The sequence below is a fragment of the Pseudopodoces humilis genome, chromosome 5 (genome assembly GCF_049639895.1).
Source record: "Pseudopodoces humilis isolate 2021_Gansu_Grassland_sample_001 chromosome 5, ASM4963989v1, whole genome shotgun sequence".
In the NCBI taxonomy this organism is placed as follows: domain Eukaryota; kingdom Metazoa; phylum Chordata; class Aves; order Passeriformes; family Paridae; genus Pseudopodoces; species Pseudopodoces humilis.
The window spans coordinates 2,081,021-2,102,243 of record NC_142204.1 but is presented as its reverse complement, the minus strand read 5'-3'; the positions used below and the strand labels follow the sequence as shown (position 1 = coordinate 2,102,243).

General features: G+C 40.1%; 1 protein-coding gene across 26 annotated transcripts in view; it reads left to right on the top strand.

Moving 5' to 3' along the window:
- The window catches only part of MICAL3 (microtubule associated monooxygenase, calponin and LIM domain containing 3), a 170,603-nt gene that overhangs the window by 32,600 nt on the left and 116,780 nt on the right, over positions 1 to 21,223 (top strand). The window contains exon 1 of one of the 26 annotated variants that reach the window (XM_014259306.2): positions 16,352 to 16,411. The exons of 24 other annotated variants lie outside the window; for them this stretch is intronic. The gene's annotated coding sequence lies outside the window, so the exon portion shown is untranslated. Of the gene's footprint in view, positions 1 to 16,351; positions 16,412 to 20,878; positions 20,899 to 21,223 lie in introns of those variants that run through there. One more of the 26 variants, XM_088054969.1, reaches the window with a different exon arrangement.

Genomic DNA, 21,223 nt, shown 5'->3' with positions numbered 1-21,223 from the left:
GAACCATTATGCCTTTCCCATGTAAGATTTTGGTTCCTAAGCTCATATTCTGGCTGTTCTGTGTGTCCAGGGCCCCAGCTGAGAATCAAAAGGAGCAATACTTGAAGTAGTTTTCTGTTAGCTGCTGTCTGCTTTTCCTCTTAGCTCTGCCAACTGCTTCATGTGTGCTGGGCACTTGTGAACATTGTCAGTTCTGCCTGTACCAGCTGTTTTTATAACAATATTTGCCTCTTCCTGTACATGACCTCATAATATTTTTACTAGCAAAGTCTATGCTACTTGCTCATTCTTAATTACAACTGAATATGTAAAAAAAAAATAAAATCAAAGCTTTTAATAACTGAACACATGACTGCTTTTTCCTGTTGATTGGTAATTAGGGGGAGTTTAGTGAAATGTTGGTAATCTAAAAAGCTGGGTTTTTGGAGGGGGAGGGGTTGTTTGTTTTGGTTTGGCTTTTTGGGTTTTTTTTAATTAGTTTTCAGGTGGATATTTAAGTACCCATTTGTGTTAGGCTGAGATTTCTTGCCATGTAAAGCCTTTTTTATGCATCCTTCAAAGGGCTTGGCACTGATTCAGGAGGGCACCTTTTACTTTAGTGAGGTCTTGGGATGCTGATTTCATGTAAAAAGGAAGAGTAGACTGGCAGGACTTCTGTGAAGCATTGGAATGGAATTGACTGAAATGAGTTAAATCCTGGCTGTTCTCAGAGAATGATGGGAGGTGACCTGTCTCACTGCTCCAAGATGAGCAGCCACCCTCAGGAATTGAGTTTCTTGTGTCTCTGCAGAGAAAGTTGAAATGAAGATGTCCTGTCTGCTTCGTGAAGGAGGAGTGTAAACCAGGTGGAGCCAATGCAGTCTTTAAACAAATTCTGGAGAAAAAGATCAGAGGTTCTAACCCTGATGGGTCTGAATGCCAGCTTTACAAAGCCTAAAGAGAAATGGAAAGGAAGCCAAACTGGAAAGAAGGACCCAGCTTTCTTTCCTGTTCCACGACCAGCACGGACTCCCTACTGCACACACTGTTCTACTCAGGAGTGTGATATCACTGGTTGCTTTTCTACCTGTCTCCTGTACTTTGCTCTCTAGGTGAGATTAGGCATTTGCAGTGTGACAGGGTTTCTGTCTGTGGTCTGTCCTTATCTAGGAAAGCAGCACTGCCTTTTCAGGAGGTGAAAATACTGTTGATCTCACATTACCCCGAAATTCTTTCATCTCTAGGTGTTCCTGCCCTTTTACCAAATGGATAATAGGCTTTGTCCCCTCTGTTTCTGAAGGGAGATAAATGAAATGCAACATTATTGTTCTGGAGTTGAGTTTCATGAGTGTAGACACAGCCAGGATAAGAATTTAGTGCTTTAAATACACTGATGCCAGGAACAGGAAGAGGGAACCTTTTACCATCTTGCAGATGTGATATATGTGTTTGTGGGCATGAATAGCAACTAATGAATATTTATAGATGTACTAATGAAGTCCTACATCTGTTTTTACAGATGCATGTGGGTATGGACTTGTAAGATACCAGTGTGGGTGTGAAAAGATGCAGGCCTGGGAAAATTGTGATAGCTTGTAGCTGTGCCACTTGGCACATACAGTGTGTCCAAATGCCTACTTGCAGAACAGCAATAAAGGGCAAAATAAAGATTTCCACCCTCTTGTCCCTTCCCAAAAGAGTCATGAGCCATAGGGTGTTGGTTTTTTAAAGCATAACTATCCTTCACTGAAAATATTAATTGTACTTCCCCTCTCTGGTGACTTTTTGAATGGGAACCACTGTTGTGTGGCCACTCTTCACTTCCCCAAGTAGGCAAACCTGGGAATGCTGCTTGTGGGAAAGGGAATGCTGTTCAAGTGAACCTGAAATCCTTTTTAATAGTCCTTTTATATTTTATATAATATTCATATATAAATATTATATATTTACAGTCTATTTATATATATAATTTTTTATTATATTATTATAATTTAGATTTAAAATTTGGGTGGCTGGTGGTGAAGTTGGCAGTTTTGCTGGACTGCATGCTGGGAGTTATTTCTAGGGATGTGTGCATTGAGCCCCTTCCATGACAAAGATGCCTTTTCCTTCTGTGCTTGCTTGTTTTTAAGGGATTGGTGATTTACAGAGATGTTATTACATCTGACTTGCTTCAATTTGAGGGTCACTCATAAGAATGTTTGTTTCTAAAGTGGATATTGTGTTTTATTTGTCTACCAACAGTGTTCTTGAAGCATTTCCTTGACAGCTGCAGTGTTTCTGAAATGTCTGTCACACCTGGTGGCCCTCCATGAGCTACTTCTGTTCCTTTAACAAAATCATTTTTTAGCAAGAGCCTCAGTGTTTGATTCTGAAATGTTTGTGGAATTACCATTCTGATTTAAATCAAATTTAAATATTTTATTTAAATCTAAATGTAAATAAAATTAAACTAATTAATTATATGTTAATTAATTTTAATAATTAATTTAAACAATTTTATAAGTATTATTTATATTATTATAAGATAATAGTTATTAATGTAAATAAATTTAAATCGGAGGGAACACATATTCTATTATTTTACTGCAGTCTAGATAACTTGAGAAACAGGAATAGTGTTCTGCTCTGTTGTGGTCTCTTCTGTTGTATTCTTGTTTTTCAAAGGTGTTTGAGCTTTTCAGAGGACTGACCTAGTGGAGGCAGCCTGTTTTGCTTTCAGCATTCACAGTATCTTAAACTGTTGTTTCAGTGTTTATTTTAGCATTTCTGTCTGGAAGCATCTATTGTTCAAGCCTTCTTTTCCTCAGGGCAGTCCCGAGTTAATTAACCAGCTCCTTTTGGAATTTTGTAACATTAAGTGTTCTTTTTCAGAAAAGCAAGAAATAAATGGGGTTTATGGCTGTTTGGTGGCTTTGTCAATGTGATGAACACAGATATTGAGTATGGACTAATTCTGGGTTTTTCACTGCAAACATCCCAACTACTGCATTTTTAAAAATATGTAGATTATGTGACTAATCAATGCCTGAACTTTATATAACTTGTCCAGTCCTGGGAGCTGCACTGAAATACACAGTATAACATTTTTTGTTGTAATTCTGGTTCTGGCAACAGTCATTCCTTTGCTGCTTTCTCAAGGTGTCCTGCCACAACAGGTGGAAAAAAAATGGAGGCAGGGAAAATCAATGTATATTTCATACAGTGAAAACCAGTGAATAAATAGTCCAATAACAGGAGTTAGAGATGTGAACTGGAGTTGATATTTGAGGATCAATATGCAGTGAGTGAAGCAGTTGTTCATATTGGAATATGTTGCATTCTGCTTCTGGCATGAGAATATGTGCTCCATCTAGTTCTGATGTTTGGCAGGGGCTGGATTTCCTCCCTGGAAATCACTATGCCCTCGGGTTTGCTTTTTTAATATCAGCCTGTCTGACTGCAGATCATTTCTTCTCTGCTTGTTCCTGTGTGCCTTTTTTTTTCTGTTTGTTTGTTGAAATTTCTGGTCACACCAAGTTATTTGCTTGTAAATTAATTTATGGAAATTAATTTCACAAGTTGTCAGGTAGTGTCTCAGACACCTTTCTTTGTGTGTTTTAAGTTAACTGATGGGGAAGAGGCAGCTCAGTTTGCCAGGGCTAATGTATGGGAACTCGTGGAATTCTTCCTGCTCCTGCTTGGCATGCTAATGAGGATGAAATAACAGTAAAATGGAAAAAAAAAATGAAATTAGTACTACTGCCCTGAGAAGGGAGTGAGCCCAGCAACCTTATGTGGTTTCTTTATGCTGGATTATTCACTGTAGTAAACCTGGCTTGTATTTTTATTGGACTTTTGAAGGAGTCCAAATTTTACAACTGTGTTTAACACTTCTAGATGAGTGGGAGGTTCTCCTATATATGATATGTAGAAGCCCTTACTTTTGATTTTGTAGAAGGATAATCAGTGAAAGGTTCTAAGACCGGTGTTGTCACTGGTGATGCAGCTTGAAAAGAAATTCAAACAACCCCTGGATTATTTTCTTTTACTTAAGAGCCTAATGTGAGAGTGTGTGGATTGCCAGCTGAAGAAAGTGTGTATGGTTACTTTTTTTGGCTCAGTTCTGACTTTTTAAAACACTTAAGTGAGCAAATGACTTATTCCTTTCCCTGATCTGGCTAGTTCTTTCACAGCTTCATCTGAGGTACATTCACAGATTCCAAGCAGGGCTTTTTGAATGGCTGATTTTCTGGATATGAAGGCACAACTTGGGCTTTTGTTGATAAACAGCAGCAGTAAAAATAATAATAAAGAGATTGTGTGTCATGGCTGATATTAACCTGTGTTGTTGCAACTTGTTTCCTAAAGACAGAAATCCCTTCCTCGGTGGTTAGAGCAGAATTCACACATTTAAGCTGGAACCACGAGTCCTGACTGCAGGCCTAGGAGATATTAATTCTGGGACTGAGCTGTGTCTTCAGCCCCCATATGCATTCCAGATCTCTGGTTAAGGACAAGTAAAAGCCACATTTTCCCAGTTCTCTTCTGGTCTGTTGTAGCAACAATCTGCTGCATGGTTATCAGAGGGAAAGTGAATCATTTACTTTGTGCTTTTCCAGTAGGTGCCAATTTTCTGATGGTGGGAAGCAGAAGTTTGGATTTGAACTGTGAGAGGAAAGGGTTCAGCTTAGGTCTTACTGAAACAGCTTTGGCTTTGGAGGTTTTATCATAAGTGAAAATTTCTTCTGCTTTTTTGTGGAAGAGCACCTACTTGGAAGATGGTTAGTGTTCATGGTGTGTTTGTGTTTTATATATTTTGACTGAAAAAGGCAAGATACTTCCATTTCCTACTATTGTTGCACAGTCTAGAGCAGCACTGTCCAGTGCTTGCAGTTTGCATTAATAGAATTTTCTAGTTGTTTTTCATCTGTTTGTGTATCTGCAGCAACAGTTACAGTTTGAACTCTAATTTCTTAGCTCTTTTCCAGGTTTATGCTCACTACTTGTGTTACAGTTAAGCAGTGAAGATTCATTTTGGCAGGTGGAAGAAATGCCCTTATCTTGATGTTTCCATGAAAATGCTTTACTGTTTATAGGTTTCTACTCAAGTGTGTGCTATGCTAACAGAGCAAGGGAAATTTCAGTGTTATTTTTGTCAGCTTGACAGTGTGTCATGTTCAGATTTTGTTTGCATGACTGGTTTTCTCTTGTGCTGAAAAGACATTTATAAACTTTACTAGAACAAGAGAACACACACTGTATTTGAACAAGTGTAATAGGTATTAGGGCACGTCTGCAGTCTGGTTTGTAGAAACACTTCTGCCTATGGAGCTCAGACATGACAGCTGAGGAGAGCTCTGCATCTCACAAACCTGCATTTATTGCAGTGCTGTTTTTCTCCAAATAGTCACATTTGGCTTGATGGGGTTACTGCACTCTTTGGCTGAGGACAGGCCTGTTGACACTAGCCCACTTCTGACACAGTGCCCTATTCTAGTCTCTACTTTAAAAACTGGTTTTGGGCATTGCTTTCAGCAATAATGTGCACATAAATCCTATCTAAATAAAACTTGCTACAAGTGGAAGGCAGCTCTGAAGCATGCATTAAAAACATTGCTTTGAATGTAGTAGGATGGAATAAGGAAATCCTAAAGAAAATTTCTGGGTGCTTAATTCCCTCTAAATGGGAAGGGCACAACTCATTTTTGTAGTTTGCAGTGAGGTGTAGAAATGCAGCATCTCGCTGACTGTACAAGTAACAAACCCTTTCCCATTCTGTTCCCAAGGAATGCTCCAATGTTTGTGCTGTTATCTCATGTGCCAGGGCTATCTGCTTTTCTGGGCCACAGCCCATAAACCAAAACAGCAGCTTTGCCTCTTGCTCTCTCAGCCTTTTTCCTCTCCCATCAGGAGAGCTCCATGTTTGGAGGAGCACAAAGCACTCTGTGCGAGGAAGATAACCATGGAGTTGATGTTTCTAGGAGAGGGCTTGGCTCTATCACCAGCTGCTGTCAGCTTGCCCTGGACTTTGTTACAGGACTGATAGTGCTCTCCAAGAGGCAGATCTTTGTGTCCCTGCGTGCAGACTGGCTGGGGAGAGTCGTGTACGTACAGAACGTGTTCTGTGTTTGTGCGTCCTCCCCTTCAGGAGGGCGGCATTTAACTGGAAATTTAACCAGAAACTGAGTTTATGCTGCTTGTTTGAAGGCCTGCACTGGCATCTGTAGGAATAAGTAAGGAAGGTTGATGGCATAGGCTGAGGATGTTGTTTAGTTTGGGATCTGTGGCAAGTGCCCTCGCTTATGACTTTGTTCTTTGACTGTGAAGGTTCCTGGCAGTGTAGATACCTATATGAGTGGAAGCTGTCCTTTACACTGATCAAGAATATTGGTGTCATCCTAAAATGTGAGGATGTAATGCTCTGCACTCTTAGGTATGCTCCCAGTCTCTTGAGGAAGCCTTTCTAGAATTTAGGAAGTCTCAGCAGGAACAGCTGGCTTTTTGTGGCACAGCATGCTTCTGGTAGGGCTTGAGGAAAACAGGACTCAAACTGTTGTAAGGCTCAGTGGGATTTACATGTGCAGATATTACAAGGTTTTCTGAGAAGAGCTCATCTGATAGACCTTTATAGAGCTTCAAAACAAATGGGTAGAGGGGAATGTGCGTTTTTGAAGAACTGACTAAAAAACTTTGGTTATTATAGAAGTATTAAAGTGCCATAAAACCAAGATACCAGCTTTTAAATGTGTCATGCAGCCATCTGTTATGTCATTTAGTAGCTCTGCCAATGTGATGTGGGTAATTTCGTAAATAAAGGGTTTGGTGTTAAGGTTTTGTTTTTTTTTCTTTTTGTTCATGATTTATAATTTTTAAGGATTAAATTGGTAGACCCAAGAATAAGCTTGAAGTTAAAGTCAACCATATGATGAGAAGCTTGAATCATTGAACACCTGTGACTCTGGACAAATCACTTCATTGGAAAATAAACCTGATCACAGGGTCTACAGGGTTGAGGATAGAGAGGGGGCTTTAAGATCTTGCTTTTAACTCCTACCTCTCTTTCTCTGCTGATATTCTGTCTCCCTTAATTTTTCCAGCACTGGTGCTAGTGGTCCCCATTTGAATCTTAAGATAATATTCTTTCACAGGTCAAAGGCTTGCACTTTGCTTCAGCAACCCTTAATTGCTGTGGCTTTATGTGAAACAAAATATTTTACTGATAAGTTTCCATTAGTTGGAATAAGTTGTTGACTTTTCAAAGGAGAGATGATGTGGGATAGACACGGAGACCTACAGTGAAAGCTCTGAAAGTTGCTTTTGAAGAAGAATTTTGTTTGTGTGAGAGTTAGGACTAAACTCTTACAGTTCTGCACTGTGCTCAGAGACTCTGCCTTGGCTTTGTTCACTTTGACAGTAAACCTGGAGATGGTTCTCTTTGAGGTTGGTCCTCCTTGATCAGACTTCACAAATGGATTTAGCAGGTGCACAACAGAAGCACTCAGGTCTCAAATATTGTCAGTAGATATTCACTGTTAAGTGAAGGTATTTTCTTGTCTAAGAGCCTGATAATCCACAGTTATGCAGATATATTGATGGAGATTCACAGGATACAAGTTGAAGTGTCCCCTTGGAATTTGCTCTAGAACCCTCTTGTTACTACCAAAGTGATTCAGTAATGAAGCAAATTTGCTAATTGCTTGTCTGTCCATTGCCCAGGCAACTTCTTGTCACATTGCTTCTCTGGCTGGCTCTTTAGCTAAGAGTTCTTTGGAGGCTGTAAGTAGTTGGTTTGTGGCCCTGAAGGGAGAGTATCTTTCTCTGCTTAAGTTTAGGAAGAGTTGGAGTTACTGCCTCCCTCAATTCTCCTCGTCTTAAAGTAGTAGGAATATGGGAAAGGCTATACTGCCACTTGTGCTGTTTAAATAAGCTGGGCCTTCATCCTTCTAGGTTTTATCAGTGATATTTCTATCACTTGGTCAAGTGAAGTAGCCTCTTATAGAAGCATCTCAAGTCATATGTTTATTTAGTGCTTATTATAAAGCCTTCCTTCTGGATTCAGGAACATTTCCATAAGGACTCTTCCAAGTTCACAGTGAGGTTATTGTGTAGGAGAGCAACAGGTTTGCTAAAAGTTCAGAGTGCTTTCTCAGTACTTGTGGTGCTTCTTAATTGAGGGAAATGTTTGGGAATTCATAAAATCACAGAATGCTTTCGGGTTGGAAGCAAGCTTAAAAATTATCTAGTTCCATCCCCCCAGGAAGAGCTGCGGGGGGGAATCTGTGCTGTTTATAACATCACCAGAAAAGACAGGCCAGGAGAACAACCTGAATAAATCTGCTGGTAACTGGTGCTCTTTCCTTCCCCGCTGGAGTTGGGCTCAGGCTGGTGTAGGTGAGTGACAGTAGATCTTTTCCTCTTCTGTGTATTTAGATATTAAGAAAAACACCTTTACTGTGAGAGTGGTGAATCACTGGCAGAGATTGCCCAGAGAAGCTGTGGCTACCCCATCCCTGGAAGTGTTTAAGGACAGGTAGGATGGGACTTGGAGCAACCTGGTCTAGTGAAAAATGTCCCTGCCTGTGATGGGGGATTGGAACTGGGTGATCTTTAATGTCCCTTCCAACCCAAACCATTCTATGATTCTGATTTTTCTAACATTTTTTCCATCTTGCCGAGCTTGGATAGTCACAACCAGTACAAAGACTTGTAAGTCATGACCACTCTCCTGTTGAAAAAATTGATTAAAAATCAAAATCTTTTCTAGCTAAGTGTGTTAACTTTGTGGTTCAGAAATTTGGTCATGGTTTCAGACTGTTATAGAATGGAGAGTAACAGGCTAAAATCAGTTATTTTGGTTGTTAAAGAGTATATGTAATACTTAAACATCTGGTTCCAGTTCTAATGTATTTAGAACTTGTCTAGTACAATGTGGAGATACCATACTGAAGAAAATGCTTAGCCATAAATGTAAATACTCATGATTGATTGGAAAAAAATGAAACTGTGTCTTAAAATCATATGGTAGAGCTGTTGCCTTTCAGCTTAGCTCGAGCTGTTGCCTTTCAGCTTAGCTCCTCCTTGCAGGAGTTTCGTGGTGCCCATGTACTGACCCCGGCTCTAGAAGAACTTGGGTTTGTCTCAGCTGAACAACAGCTGCAGATGTTATGCCATCCTTGAGACACACCACCAAATAGTATCCTTTTTTTTTCTTAAATAACAATTGTTTAAAAAAGTACTGCAGCTGGTTATAACATGTGTAAAGGCTTATGTGAGAGACAGCGTGTGATAAAGCATGAAGAACACTGATCTGGCAAGATCTTGAGTCCTGTTAAATGCTGCTGCATTTGGTGTTTAGTCCTTTAAATAGAGTAAAGAGTATATGTGGGGAGCAGTAACAATAGTAAAAAAGGCTGGAACTTGAAATAAACACATGAGCCTTTGGGTACATCGTATTCAAAAGCAGTTGTGTTTCATAATCTGAAAAATAAATATACATGAGAGGTGATGGTGGTGGAAATCCATCTACTCATAAAAAGTACTTCTGATATTTATAGGTTTCCTCAGACTCCCAAAAATTGTTTTGGTGAAATGGCCATAGCTATCTGGAATAGCTTTTGTCCAGGATAAGAGAACAATCCCAGAAATATGACCTGTACAGGGAAGCTTCTGACAAGGTATTTTCCAGAGGCTCTTGTACTAACCTGTTCTTCCTTGCTGGTGCAAAAATGTGGAGTATGCAGGCCAGTCTTTTTCCCTCCACTGAAATCTCATTTGGAGGCTGGAAAAGAACAATATTTATACCTTGAATCTCAGATTGTCTGTAATACAGTAGGGCCACTCATCATCCTTATATACACTGACTGCTCTGAACTTGCTCCAGTAGTGATGGGAAGCAGGGCACTGGTCACCTGGTGCTCTGTTTGATGGAATAGGAATAGAAATGTCCAGTGGAACCATTTTATTCCTCCTGACCCACTGGTCTGTGCTGAGGGCTGTGTTTGAGCTCATGTGAATCTCAGTGGTTGCGTTACATGAATTGAAATCATGGCTGTACCTGTCTGTTGTTGAAAATAAGCCATTCCTCCTTTTGCTTCCTCTTACTTTGGATGCAACCTCCTTTCCCTTTCTCTGTTCAAAGTATTCAGGTGATTCTGAACTTCAGATTGGGCAGGAGTAGGGTCAGTTCTGTCCTTGTCCTGTACTCTGGAGGCTCAATGCCATCACAGGTGCTCAAGGGTGGCAGTTGTGTTCTGTCTGGAAACCAGCACCTCTGTGTATGTGTATGTAAAATGTGCCATTGGCTAGAAATGACTTGTTTTGAACAGCAGCAGGCCCAAATTCAGATGTTTCCTGCTTCAGAGAGCTTATTTGCAAATGACATTGCTCGCCTCATAACCTTCACTTAGTATCCTTTAGTCTAAAAATAATTAGTGCTCGTATGAGATTTCAAGGACTAATACTTTGCTTGTTTTCAGCAGGAGACCGACAGGTTTTTAAAAAGATTGATTCATGTAATAGTTTATAAACACAGAATTTTGGTTGGACAATGGAACACTCAAAATCTGACCCTTAGTAAACTGTTTATACATTACATATTTCCATACTCACATTATTGTTCTTAAAGACCATAAATATTCATGGAGTTTCCTCTCTGTCCCTTTAGGGCATTTTTTTCTGGGTCAAGAATTGGTCAAGAGAGCATGTAAGGTACCACAAATGGAGACATACTCATGTGTTAGTTATCTTTAGGTCCTTGAGCAGCAGTAGTGAAACAAATGTTTGTGCTGTGTTTTCTTTCTCCCTTCAGAGCCTTCTCAGGACCAAAGCCATTCCTGTCTGCTTGTTGCTGATCAAACAGTTTTGTTCTCAGTGTCTAAATAGCTTCAGAAATCAGACTTGAAAGGCTTGTGTGTTTCCCTCATTTTGTTTTGTTCTCTCAAGGTTGGGAGCGCATCAGCTGTGGAGAGGAGGAATTCAAGGTTTGTAGCACAGCAGCTTTGGAAGGAGCAGGTCAGTGTGTGAACGCTGCTTGGAGAGGCCTCTTTTTAACCGAGGTTTAAAAGGTGATTCATCTTAAGAGCTTTAACAGAGGAGAATGAAGGCACTTGTAGCTTCTTCTCTTAGTAACACCCAAAGCTTACCATCTCTGCACCTGAGGTAGATTTATGGCAACTTCTGGGAACCCTGTTATGGATGCAGGTCCTGTTGAGCTTGGTATTCCCAAGGAAGGGACTGGCTTTCCCATCACATCAGCACGTGACCAGATATTTCGGCAAAAACCTGAGCCAGGAGAGCAGCAGAGCGCACACTCCGACACTTCTGTGCTCTTCAGTGTTATGCTGGCAGAACCTTTTGTATTTTGGGGCTGTGGTTTGGTTTTTATTAATTGTGCTTAGTCTTTCTCCCTGTGCCATCCTCAGAAAATAGTGAGGCAGCTGTGTGCCCCAGTGCCTGAAGACTGTGAGAGAGAATTCAGAGAAATTGCCATGGAAAAACTGTTTAAAGGCTAATGGACTTACAATATTCTAATATTAGACGTAGCAGAAGTATTAAGTTGACGAGGTGTTGAAGCAGCACCTTTTTAGTCACATTCTCAGTGTTGTGAAGCCTGTCACAGGTTCTGCATGTACCAAACTGGGTTTTGGCATTAACCTGACCTGGGACAGTTGTCAAGAGTCTGAAGAGAGGAGTGTTTTCCAGCTCATGTGGCTGGGGATTCTTGATAAATAGCTGGTTGGCAGGCTCTGTTGCTGTAGCAAGGGTGGAGGCTATCAGCTCTGTGGTGTTGCCTGTTCCTTTGCATTTCAGGGTGGTGACTGGATCTAAAAGTGGTTGGGGTTTTTTGTTTTGTAGTCTTTTTAGTTGTTGGGGGATCTTCTGTTGTTTTGTGGGAGGTTTTTGTTACTATCTGGCAGGTGATCTGCAGTATAATGGTAAGAAATCTTGTCTTTTCCAATTCTTTCCCAACCCTAGGAGCCAGAATTTTTCTGTCTGATGCTAAACTCATTTCTCCTGCCCCTTATTGTTCAATCCTCACTTTACAAGCTATTTGAAGAGCAAAGTTTGACCATGTAAGTAATCCTAAAAGGGTGAAGATAAAATCTTAAGTCAAGTTGTCAATCAGCAAAGGGATTAAAGAATGTATTCTAAAATGTGCTGGCGTAATAGAAAATTCTGAATGTTTGAGAGGAGGAAAGGCGTGTCAAGGTGAAGAAAGGAGAACAATTTCTAGAGGCTTAAAAATGACTGTAAAAGCATATTTACTAACTCATCTGCTTTTCTGGGTGAATAACAGATGCCACAGTTAAAGAAGTTCCATGTCAAGAATTTCCCGTATTCAGGGGCTACAGGCTGACTTGGCATAGCCCACAGTTGCCATGTGAAGCGCTTCAGTTTGGGGTCATCAGTTCAAACACAGCCGTGGTCAGCAGTGGAAGAAAGCTGTTGCCACAGGAGGTTTTTTAATGAAGTGGGGCTGGCAATCTGTCAGGCTCTTAGGGCATGGGTTTCTGAAAAAAAACTCCATAAATGGTACTTACAAATAAACTTTGAGTCAAAGAAATAAACAGGTGTCAATGATAATCTAAAGAAATGAAGTAGGCATACAGGGAGTAACAGGCATTGAGCACTTGTGCTTGTGCAGCTGATAAATGGACTGTTTATACATTCCTTCATGAACTTCAAATAAAAAAATAGTCAGTAAAGCAGTGAGAAACTTCTACATCATCTATGTTTTCACTGTCCAGACAAAAATAGAAACCAGTGATGGTAACACATAGGCCAGGCCCCAGCAAAGCTGTGCTTTCATGGTCAGAATAGGCTGTCCTTGTGTTCCTTTTGACTCTGTCACCTTTTTTTGTGTGCAAAATTACCGCTTTTTTTTGTTATAGTGGCTTTTTCAGAGTCTTGTCTAGCTCTTACTTGTGTATGTCGTTCATCAGAGATCTGCTGTTCTGCTGTGGAAAAATTGAGTTTAACTTTCCTTTACTGGAGTCCACAGCCAAGTGCTTAATTCCTGGGTGAAACTAAAGTTTGTCCTCTTGGAAGCTTTGCATGGAGCATCCTTGCCCTTCCACCTACCCTTGGTGTGAAGGATGAGATGGTACCAGGCTTTTTTCCTTTTCTGTAGCCATTGCTTGGGATTTAAAGTAATGGTTTGCCTCAGCAGCTGAGGAAATTGTCTTGGTGTGGTGCAGCATTTGTAAACAGTGTTTGCACTGCAATTTTCTTTTTGTCATTTCCAGGCCTCTCATGTCTTTTTTCACCTTCCCCCACATACGTGATCTAAGCCAAGATAGACAATGCTATTCATGCAAAACCTAGTTATTCCTTAGGGAAGAAACAACAAATGAAAGTAACTGACCCTGAAGCTTCTTAGCGAGCACAGCAATGCTAAAAGCTGTTCTGCCTGGAGATGTGAACTTAAAATAGCTCTCAAACAAAACTGCTTTTTTGGCTTCTCCCTTTTTAGCCCCATCTTGCCACATTGTGGTCAGAAATGCTTTTAAAAAAACGTTTGACAGTTATGGATATTTTCTTTGACTGAAATCAACATATACTCAGACATGAAATCATCTACTTTAGGAAGAGAAGAGAAACCAGCTGCCACATCACCAGGGTTCTGTCTGCCCACCACCCTCTGTACATGTGATGGGGACACAAAAACTTCAGTTTTTGCACTAGTGTCTGTATGTGCTCTAAGAATTTCAGCTCAGTCTCGTGCCTCGCTGCTATTCCAGTTGCCTACTGTTGTACCTGATTTACCCTTGCCCTTCAAAACACAGATGGGATTCCTGCTTTCCACCTGCACCTCTTTGCCTGGCTGCCAAAGAGAGCATAGTTTAATGGATGAGCTGAACTCTGTCTGTCCTGCCTGGATGGTAGGTGGTGACGTAAGTGTGCATAATTGGAATTCATCGATTTCCCTGGAGTGCAGAATTGAAAGGCAGGAGGCTAAGCCAGCAGGATATGTGCTCTTGTTCAAGAGGAACAGTGAAGTAAGGCAGCAAAAATGCAGGAGCAGCTTGCTTTGCTGCACCACGTAAGTGGCAGCAGCCTCAGCTGAGAATTTGGGAATTGCTTGGAAAGGGACTGATTTTGCAAATAAACCTCATAATGAAGGTTTTGTAGAGCGTGCCGTAGCTCTCCTTTAAAATAGTGGTGAGCTGGCAAGAAGTGGGAGTTAAAAAGTGGAGATTAAAGACTTTGAACACAAACTGAATGGCACTAATTGAGATTAATTCTTGCTTTATCTTGTCCAGCACTTCTTCAGTAATCTTTCATCTTGCTGCTTTGAAGAGTAAATAGATTTTATAGTGAGGACAGTATGTGCTTTTGTGGCTGTAGGATTGTTTCCAACTAAACTTGCCTTCCTTTTTCCTCCAAAACATCTCCCTTCTGGATCTTTGGGTATACTTGTTACCTGTATAACTCAGATTTAAAGATGCCACGTGAAAATCTCTGCTGAGCTGAAAAAAATAAGATCTAAGCTGGGTTGTCTAGTGAGTCATAACCTTTTAGAGATTCTGGAGAACTATGTATTTTGGCTCTGGAAAGAAAGATGAAAAATCATTGTAGAATGGTGGTTGTTTAAGCTGTGGTTGCTTTCTGCCTGCTTAGGCAAGGCCTAATTAACTGCTTTCTTGCAAACATATAATAATTGTGATATCTTTAGCTGCTTCATGCTTTGACTTCACCCCATGAAAGACAGAACTTCACAGATGGTTTACATTCTCCTGAACAAAACCTAGTCCAGGAGAGTAGGCATGCTCTGGAGCTCTACTCTTTGTGCAGCTTGCTAGCTGAAGATGGTAAGTCACATAGGTTTTCAAGCTGAATTAAATTAGTTTTTTGACCATATTTTTGATTCAGAGCCGTATTGGTAGCTTACAACTTTTTATTTCATTGAGAGAAACTCTCTAGTGTAAATAAAATATGAAAGCTTGTGAAGTGTTGCTCTGAATTCTTAGATAATTAGATGATCACCCCTAAAATAGAGCAGGTGTCAGAGCCTAAAGCTTCTTTTTTTTTTCTTTTCCAAGTTACAATACACCCAATGTGTTGTTTGCCTCTACAGATGTGCTGTAATTATGTCTTGTTTGTATATTTTTTTTCCCCTGTGCTTTCCTCTGCCTCTCCATCTGAAATTTGTGCAAGGAAACATGCCACTCACTTGGCACAGATATTTTATGTTCCCTGTGTCAGGATTCCAGAGGAAAGATGATGGAGATTGTTTTTTGTCTTGTTCTGTAGCTGTGTGGAAGGGGGCTTGAGGGGAAATATCATGGGACACTTGAGAAGTCTCAGGTGCTGACCTGTGAACTCTGAGACAAATATATCTTGTCAGGCACCTGACCAAGAGCTCTGAGAGCACTCATGGAGAGTGGGAAAAATACTGCACTTGAAATGTTCTGTCCTTAAGCATCAAGCCTTGTGGTAATTTACATCCCACGAGCTTATTACCCTCGCACAAAAATAAATCTGTGGATATTTGTAGATTTTTCCTGCAAAATTATAGGAAACATAATCTAGACAGCTAAGACTTATTCCTCCTGCTATTTTTTTAAGTAGTCTAATTTTAAATTACTTGAACAACAGACTTCCACAACTTCCCTTGAGTGTGCCAAGTTGATAATAGAGCAAACATTGAGTTGTACTCTGTTCCACAACAGCCCTGATGCAGGCATGAGCTTTTTTCTGTACTGCTTTGTCACAGTTTCTGATGGCAGCCTTTTGGACTGCTCTGATTGATGTTTCTCCAGAAGTTTTTTTGAAAGCTAATTAGCTGTAGCCCTAAAAAGTACAATTAAAATCCTGGAACAAAATTCTGCTCAGTGTACAGCTACTATGAGTGCAAGAAAAAGTCAGTGATAAATCTACAGGTTTTTTAAAATGGAAGTTAAATATGGGGATGTTAAAAGAGGAATCGGAGCCTTTCTTAAAGGGACAGGCAAGATGAAATATGCAGTTTTAAAGATTTGTGTCCTTAAAGCATGCAGAAGGGTAGATCCAGACAAATAATTTTATTCTTTATTTGGCTGTTAAGCAGGCTGGCTTCTTGGCTTTGCACATGCCATTTCTAGTTAAACTTAGAGGTAATGCAACTTTTAAAAAAAAAAGTAAAACAAAAAAAAGGAGCTTGTTTTCCCAGATGTGTCATACTGAGGTGATTGAAACTGCATATTTTTTTTTAATACTGACATGAATATTTTCTTCTGCCAAGACCTTGCTGATTTTGATTTTTTTTTTCACTTTTTGCTGACTTAAAAAACTAAGTGAGATTGTTATATTTCTTACAGCCTCTGCCCTAAGGTATAAAGATATGGATATCATCATGATTTGCATGAAACAGCTGAAGATCCCACAATTGCCTAAGGGATGGATCTCATCTCATCACAAACCTTGTGTTTGTTTTCCTCTTCCATTTCTCTTGTGATAGATGTGCCATGTGGTGAGTCAGGTCAAATCTCTGACAGGACTGAAGAGGCTGCTTGTATTTGGTTAGGCCAGGGGAGTTTCCAGCATGGTCTTCAGTTGAAACTCATTTCCAAAATCAGGGGAAAAAGGTAACAAAATAGATATCCTAGATAAATAGATTTAAGCAAAGCACAGATCTATATGTAACCAGGAGATCCTGGTTGCATCTGCTGTTACAGCCTCCAGTTATGCATTAACAGGAAGGTTGTGTGGCTGCATTTCCGACCACAAAAGTGCTGCTCCTTTCTGCATTATCATCAAGTACTTAATAATGCCAGCTGATAGGATTTAATAAACCCAGTGAAACCACAGGACTGGAAGAGAAAGTTGTAAAATTCAGGAACTGGTTTTGATGAACAAGCTTGTTGTTGGCCTTTCTCAAGGTGGAAATGTCAGCACTTCTTCTTTGGACATAGGTACTGAATTTTCTCTTGCTTGTTTTTGACTGAGAGTGCATTTAAAAGTGCTCAGTTTGAAGAAATGCACACTTCAGTGATAGGAATAAATTTTGAAATTTAGGATGGAAACCTATCAAGACAAAAATAAAAACTAAATAGACTGTATTCCTTATTCTGTTCTTGCACCACTGTAAATGTAGGAAAAATCTGACACTTGATTCTTCTGAGATATATTTACAGAGTTGAGTGTAGCTGACTTGCTGGTGATGGATAACAGCTTTCCCTTTGGAATCTCCAGTGCCATTCCGGTGCAATTATTGCTGACCAAAATAGTCTGAGAAGAGCCTCCTTAAACTTTCAGAAGAAGATTTCTCTGTCCCCATGCTAGAAACTATTCCCTGTACTGTTCTTGGCAATTTGGAATGGAGAAGTGGTACTGCAGGGAACAGCTCTTCTTTCTAGTAGGGTTTCCTCTTTACTGAAGGATATAAAAACAACAGAGGGGGAAAAATATAGAAAAATACCAACTGTGGCTTTTCCTTCTCATTGTTTGTGGTAGATTCAAACCTTAAAAGAATAAAAACACTTTTGGTTGCCTTATCTCAACATTTCATAAATAATGATCTGTAAAGTATTACTTGGGTTATCAAGATATGGAATATTTTTTTAGTGCTTTTAATTAAACATTAATTTAATTTTAAAATTAATTTTTGGTCTTTTAAGTCTAAGGAAACCTACACTCCTTTTTCTTTCTGTAAGTAGTGAACTGGATAGCTCAAGGATACATTGAAATAATTAATTTAAATAAACTTTACAATGGTAAGAGATAGCATTTTTAAAAATTAGGCACTTCTATTCCTTCCAGAATCTTAAAGCCATAGTTAAGGGTTTGTTTTTGAAATGGACTTTGAAGGATTGTAGCAATAATTTGCAGAACCCTAATGTGTCTCCTTGGGATGTGCTTTTGATTTATTTCTTGAGGAACCAGGTCACTAAAGACAAAACTGCCCATAAAATCTGGAATAATTGATATTGAAACTGCACATGTGCAGATTTCTCTCTAAATGAAAACAAGCTTGTTTTAAAAATAGAATCCCTGACTTTCCTTTTTATACAAGGGGAAGGATGAGGATATGTATATATAGATATACGAAATGCAGAAGAAACTCAGTGAATTCTGCAATTGCTAGCTGACCTCTTTAGGCTAGAGACTTGATTCAAGTTTTAGCTTAAAATTGTTGGCTGGGATATTTTCTTCCAAGTTTCAGCATAAATTCCAAAGTTTTTGAGCAGGTGTGTACCATGACAGGTTATGGTAATGTGCTAACTGAATTTAGGCTTGGACCCCTACCTGGGCTGCGTGCTGTGAGAAGAGAGACACTGATCCTGTGCACTGAGGACACCAGAGAAGTTTTCACAATTTCAGTGCTTGTGGTATCCATGTCTAAACAAAGCCTTTTCTAAGTCTAGACTGAGACTAGACTTTTTTTTCCTGGAACAGACTTAGTGCTGCTTTCCCTGTTTGCCAGAGGATTAGAGTGGAGGTAGTTGTTTTCTAAATAAACACACACAAATTACTGCTTATTTTCTTTTAACAAAAGTTCTTTCTAGTACAAATCTTTTACTGGAGAACTTCAGAGTTCCAGTGAGACCTGCTGAAATGTTGTGTGTGGAACAGTGTGAAGATGTTGTGTACATCACCCAGCATCTGTTACCTCAAGTAAGCATTGCTCAGGATCAGACTGGATATTTATGTGGCTCGTGATTGGTTTCAGGCCAGTTGCTGAAAGCAGTTTGGCTCAATCTCTCCTAGCCCTTGGCCCTTTGTGAGTGCTGAGGTGATTAACTTCACTTTTAGACTGCTGGCGGGACCGCACTTCCAGCTTTGACCCGGTAATCTTCTCAAATCCTGTCGCCAGACCCTCCTATTAGGGGATGAGGAAAGAAGGACCCTGGGTGTAAGAGGGCTGACCTGCTGGCTTGTTGAAAATCTTTGTAGGGTCAACCTGCTCTGCTGGTTTCTTTAACTTGTCTTTCCCCCATGAGTGACCTTTCCTAGCAAAATAATTTTTTACCGGAGTAGTTCTAAGTAGCCATCATGAACTGAGACTAGAAACAGTTTCTCATCCCAGAGGTGAACCTTAATTATTGAGTGAGTTCTTTATATGTCAAAATTAAAATGGTAACCCTGCAAGAACTGAAGCCTCCTGATTACACCAAAACGGAATCAGGGGTCCTTGGGTTCTACCGACAGCTACTGTTTTAAATCATATTGACACATTGCAAGTCATCCAAAAAGTGGTTTTGTACAGGCAAAGGTAGATAATTTAAAAGTGAAGTGATACATTTTAGTCTGCGCATATGATGTATCTTTCCTCACAGCCTTGTAACACCCCCAGCACAGGATAAGAGAGTAATCTTTGGCTTTGAACTATCTATTTAAAACCTTGTGGTTCAGTTGCCAGCTGCATAGTTATTCCTTGTTGCCCCATTGCCAGGAATTATATTCTGCCTTTGGAAAACATAGCATGGATTTTTTGATCCTAATTTTTTTTTTTGGTGTTAGATGTGAATATCCTTTTTGATGTCATTAGGTGCCCCTTATATTGCAGCTTGTAAGAAACTCACAGGTTCTGGGTCAACATCTGGACCAACATGACACTCAGTCACTCCTTGAGGTTCTCTTAAGTGTTGTTTATGATTCTGCCAGTGCTTGTTTACTGCAAATTCAGATGTCACTGAACTTGACAGTAAGAACTGTTTTCAAGGAGAGAAGAGGCAGTTTAGTTAAAGCCTTGTACTAGGTGTTGCTTTTGTTTAAGAAGTAGAATGTAAAATGGGATTCAGAGCTTCTGTATGATCTGCTAGAGAAGCTTCATGTGTTGTCTTCATGGGTTAAGCTTTCTTTTGTTTAATGTTCCATTTAGGCCTGGGAATAAACAATTGAGTTTGTTTCAGAGTAAAGAGGAAATCTGAGGACCTTATGAGTTTCATGAATATAGGGGAAAAAGTGACTTGCTGCTTTTGGCACCCTTGACTTTACCTTTTAGGGTGATGTGTGCTGGGACTCGAGTATCTATCCTCTCTCGTATTGCTTGGTTACATAAAAATTAATCTGCCTGGAGGTTAAATATGCAGGTCTGTCTGTTGCAAGAGATATTATGTTAGGCTTAAAGCATCCCTTGTGACTCCAGCCTTGGAGATACTCAAAACCCTACTGGGCACAGTCCTGAATAACCTGTTTTAGCTGACTCTGCTTTGAGCAGTGGCATCAACCTAGGCAGTCTCCAGAGGTCTTTTCCAACCTTAATTATTCTGTGGTTCTGTGACTCACAATTTCTTAGTTTGACCTACTCCTCAAGCAAGAGTTTTAAACAATATGGATTGGTGTACTTTCTTAATCAACAGCCAAAGCAAATTTCATAGCTAAGAAGAGAAAAGGAAACATGGATGCCTTTCCCCCAGAAATGTTCTGTCTTTTTCTGCAGACAAATACTGATCTGATGAAAGCTAATGGTGTGGCAGGCCTCCAGCTTAATCCTGTCTGGGTCACCTTAGTACTGACTGCAGTTTTTGAGTGTAGCCTAGTTGGGACAGACTAGTTTTTCTCTGCAGGCACATGGGCTGTTTTTCAATGAATGGGTTGTAACTATTTGTGTTCAGTGGAGAAAGCCAGGAGAGGAGTGTGCTGGAAGCTTCTCTGTGCTCCATTCTGTCTGTAGAAAAAGGCTGCTGAGAGAATGAGCCTCCCAGCCTGGTCATTCCATTCAGAGAGAGTGAAAGCTGCTCTTGTTCACTTCAGGTGGTCATTTGTGGACGTCACACCCACCACTTGCCAGGCTGACCCAAGGTAGGATTGAAATAGATGTGGGCACAGACTGTGTGTGATGTTCATTTGTAAGTGAAAGTCAGACTCACCTTTAGTAATGGATTGTGTTTGTTTGCAGGTGTTTTGCATCCACACCTGCCTTGCTGCAGGTTGCTTTGCAGTGTTGTCAGCTTCTCCCACACATTCCCTATGTGGCTTCAAATTCTTCCAGGGAAAGCAGCCTTTAATAGCAAGGTACCTGTTTTGTTGGCCATTTTCATTAGATGTTACCTTGCTCTGAATTTACTTACATAAGCTCATGTTGATGTGGCATGTGGTATAAGTAATAAATAGCTCTGTGCTGGAAGTGAACTGCCTTGTCCTCTGGAGTGCAGGAATGTGGGAGTCTAATGCTAGATCCGGACACACAGAGTCAGTAAATGCTGGGTTAGTCCACGGAGAGGGTGTTTGGGTACCACAGATGTTCTCTCCAGTGTGTCCTGTGAGTTACTGAGATACCAAAATGTTGAGTAACCTCAGGGTTACTCCTCACAGCCTACAGTGAGATGAGCTCTAGACC